Source organism: Erythranthe guttata, chromosome 13, assembly GCF_056151865.1.
Source record: "Erythranthe guttata isolate IM_541 chromosome 13, IM_541, whole genome shotgun sequence".
In the NCBI taxonomy this organism is placed as follows: Eukaryota; Viridiplantae; Streptophyta; class Magnoliopsida; order Lamiales; family Phrymaceae; genus Erythranthe; species Erythranthe guttata.
In genome coordinates this window covers 7,021,841-7,026,133 of record NC_142545.1, presented here as the reverse complement: position 1 = coordinate 7,026,133, position 4,293 = coordinate 7,021,841, and the positions used below count along the sequence as shown (strand labels likewise).

The 4,293-nt window shown below is 43.7% G+C and overlaps 1 pseudogene; it reads right to left on the bottom strand.

The window, feature by feature from the left end:
• Positions 1 to 360: 360 nt before the first annotated feature.
• LOC148765785 (uncharacterized) lies at positions 361 to 3,819 on the bottom strand (annotated as a pseudogene).
• Between the last annotated feature and the right edge of the window lie 474 nt (positions 3,820 to 4,293).

The following is a 4,293-nucleotide window of genomic DNA, read 5'->3' as shown; positions in this document are numbered from 1 at the left end:
ATCCGACTTACCTGGATCGCGATCCGGGCCCAAAATTGGTGGCTACTGGAAAAACACCCCAGATCGCGATCCGACGTACCTGGATCGCGATCCGGGCCCAAAACTCGCTGCTACTGGAAAAACACCCCAGATCGCGATCCGACGTACCTGGATCGCGACCTGGTCTACCTAAAACCTGCCAAAACGAAAATTTAAATGGGTGAGGTAGAGATATTGAACCCTAAATTATAAAAATGCACGAAAATGCTAAAAATAAAAAACGCAAACAAGAACAAAAGGAAAATGACAGATAATGAACAACAGTGGGGTGCCTCCCATTTAGCGCCTGTTTTACAGTCGACGGCTCGACTTCTTTTGAATTTATTGGGAGAAAATTAGTGCGACACGCTCCACTTCCTCGGGAGCACCATTCGGGTAGTAATGCTTAACTCGTTGCCCATTCACTTTGAATGACGGACCGTCTCGTCCTCGTATTTCGATAACTCCTTGCGGGGTTGCGCTCAGGACTACGAATGGTCCCGACCAACGGGACTTGAGCTTTCCCGGAAATAGTCGTAGCCGAGAATTGAATAGCAGGACTTGGTCACCTGCCCGAAACTCTCGCTTTGTAATTCTTTTGTCATGCCACTTTTTCGTCTTTTCTTTGTAAATCTTGGCATTTTCGTAAGCATCGTTTCTGAACTCCTCCATTTCGTTGAGTTGAAGCAATCGACGATCGCCGGTAGCTGTTTGATCGAAATTGAGATTTTTGACTGCCCAATAAGCTCGGTGCTCCAATTCCACTGGCAGGTGGCACGCTTTCCCAAACACGAGTTTGTACGGAGACATCCCAATCGGTGTCTTAATTGCGGTTCGATAGGCCCAAAGTGCATCATCGAGCTTCAATGCCCAATCTTTTCGGCTCGTGCTCACGGTCTTCTCCAGAATCTGTTTGATTTCTCGGTTTGACAACTCAGCAAGGCCATTTGTTTACGGATGATAGGCAAGCGCTATTTTGTGTCGGATCCCCAACTTGTTCGTGAGATTAGTGAGCAGTTTGTTGCAGAAGTGAGATCCTTCATCGCTAATGATCGCCCTAGGTGTCCCAAACCTTGAGAATATGTTCTTGTGGAAGAATTTGAGGACCGTACGAGCATCGTTGGCAGTGGTGGCAATCGCTTAGACCCATTTGGACACGTAGTCCACGGCAAGCAAAATGTAACACTTCCCGTTCGAATAAGGGAATGGTCCCATGAAGTCTATGCCCCAAACATCGAAAAGCTCCACCTCTTGCATGTTATTCAAAGGCATTTGGCTTTTGTTGGATAGGTTCCCTGTTCGTTGGCATCGATCACATCGTTTCACGAACTCGTAACTATCTCGGAATAGGGTTGGCCAAAAGAAGCCTGACTACAGAACCTTGGCGGCTGTGCGAGATTCCCCGTGATGCCCGCCACAAGGTGAAGAGTGGCAATGCGTGAGAATCTCACGTACTTCTGTTTCCGGAACACATCTTCGGATGACACGATCGGGGCCGGTTCTGAAAAGCAACGGCTCGTCCCATAGATAGAAACGACTGTCGTGAAGGAATTTTTTCTTTTGGTGATAAGATAGATTGTGAGGAATGATTCCACTGGCCAAGAAGTTGGCCACATCAGCATACCACGGAGTGTGAGCATTAATGGCGAGCAGTTGCTCGTCTGGGAATGATTCCTGAATATTTCCTTCGGCTGGAACTTCTTCTAGTATGAGTCTGGAAAGATGATATGCGACCACATTCTCGCTCCCTTTTTTGTCTCAGATTTCCAAGTCGAACTCCTGGAGTAGGAGTACCCATCTAATGAGTCTGGGCTTGGCGTCCTTCTTTGCGAACAAGTATCGAATAGCTGCGTGATCGGTGTAAATGATCACCTGAGACCCCAAAATATATGGTCTGAACTTGTCAATGGCATAAACGACAACAAGCATTTCCTTTTCGGTCGTTGAATAGTTCTTTTGTGCCTGGTCAAGTGTACGACTCGAATAGTAGATGGCTTTGAAGATTTTGTCCCTCCTCTGCCCCAACACTGCTCCTACAGCATAGTCGCTCGCATCGCACATGATCTCGAATGGTTCCTCCCAATTGGGAGTAATCATAATCGGTGATTGGGTTAACTTCTCCTTGAGAAACGTGAAAGCCTGCAAACAAGAAGAATCAAAATCAAAGACGGCTTCCTTCTCAAGCAAATGACATAATGGTTTTACTATTTTCGAAAAATCTTTAATGAATCTACGGTAAAACCCAGCATGCCCTAAAAAACTTCTAACCCCCTTAACATCCTTCGGTGGAGGCAATTTTTCAATCGTTTCGATTTTTGCCCTGTCCACCTCTAGACCCTTTTTCGAGACCTTGTGACCTAAAACAATACCTTCACGAACCATAAAATGACATTTTTCCCAATTCAAAACAAGGTTCGTTTCTGTACATCTTTTCAAAACAAGTTCCAGATTGTGCACACAATGATCGAAAGACGATCCAAACACAGAAAAATCATCCATAAACACCTCAAGAAATTCTTCTACCATATCATGAAAAATAGACATCATACATCGTTGAATGGTAGCAGGTGCATTACACAAACCGAAAGGCATTCTACGAAATGCAAAAGTACCGTAGGGGCAAGTAAAAGTAGTTTTCTCTTGGTCTTCCGGGGCAGTTGAAATTTGATTGTACCCCGAATAACCATCAAGAAAACAGTAATACTCGAAACCTCCTAGCCTGTCTAGCATTTGATCGATAAAGGGAAAGGGGAAATGGTCTTTTCTAGTGGCTGCATTCAATAATCGGTAATCGAAGCATACTCGCCACCCAGTGACTGTCCTAGACGGAATAAGTTCATTTTTATCATTCACAGTAACCGTCATCCCACCCCTTTTTGGCACAACCTCCACCGGACTGACCCACGGACTGTCAGAAATTGCATAAATCATACCAGCGCCTAACAGTTTTAAGACTTCTTTTTTGACTACCTCTTTCATTGACGGGTTTAACCGCCTCTGAGGTTGGACTCTCGGTTTATAGAAGTATTCCATTAGAATTTTGTGTTGAACAATAGACGGGCTAATTCCCTTAATATCCTCAATAGACCAACCTATAGCCGACCTATATTCTCTAAGGACCTCCAGCAGTGTGTTTGTTTCGACCTCGCTCAAACTAGAAGAAATAATCACCGGATAAGTCCTGTCTGCTCCAAGAAAAGCATAACAAAGATAATCCGGTAATTGCTTCAATTCCAGTACGGGGGCCGTTTTCACACTAACTGGTATCTCAGGGACGATTCCTACCTCGTCTACGCCTAACATCTCGGCACATTCAAGAAACAAAACACAATCTAGCACATCATTTTCAATTGGAGTTTCGGGGGAGGCAGATTGCAAATCAATAGAGTTAACAATGCAGTGCTCGATAGAATCACACAATTCATACAAATAAAAAAAGGAGGAAACACAATCCTCGATCACGTCTATTCTACTGCAATGCTCAACATGCTCAGAGTGTTTAAATGCATCTGTCAAATTAAAAACAACTTCTTCCCCATTTACCCTAAGCATTAAAGATCCTAATTCCATATCAATCATCGCCTTACCAGTGGCTAAGAATGGACGACCTAAAATGATTGGTGCTTCATCATCTTCAGGCATTTCAAGTACCACAAAATCAACAGGCAAAATGAATTTATCTACTTTAACTAGCACATCTTCTACAATTCCATCGGGATATTTCAATGAACGATTAGCTAGTTGTAAAGTCATGCGAGTGCGGTTCAAATTTCCTAAGCCCAGTTTTAGAAACACAGACATAGGCATCAAATTAATACTTGCCCCCAAATCACATAAAGCTTTATCGAAAGTAGAATTTCCAATAATACAAGGAATAGTTTAACTCCCTGGATCTTTCATTTTCGGTGGCAGATTCGACTGAATAATGGCACTGCAAGTTGCCGTGAGTGTCACTGGTATGTCTTCTTCGATCCGAATTTTCTTGGATAGAACTTCCTTCATGAACTTGGTGTAGTTTGGCATTACATCCAAGGCTTATGCAAAAGGGATGTTGATTCGAATCTGTTTGATCTTTTCAATGAACTTCTTCAATTGATCCTGGAACTTCTTCTTCTTCTGTCTTTCTGGAAAAGGGATAGGAGTTATCATAAGAGGGGGGTTATCAGGAAAAGAAATGTTATTGGGCTTACTTGCCTCTTTTGTACTACTCCCTGAAATGGTGATTTCCGGCTCGACCCGGGTCGGTTGTACAGCTGGCCTTGGTGACTCGTCTGT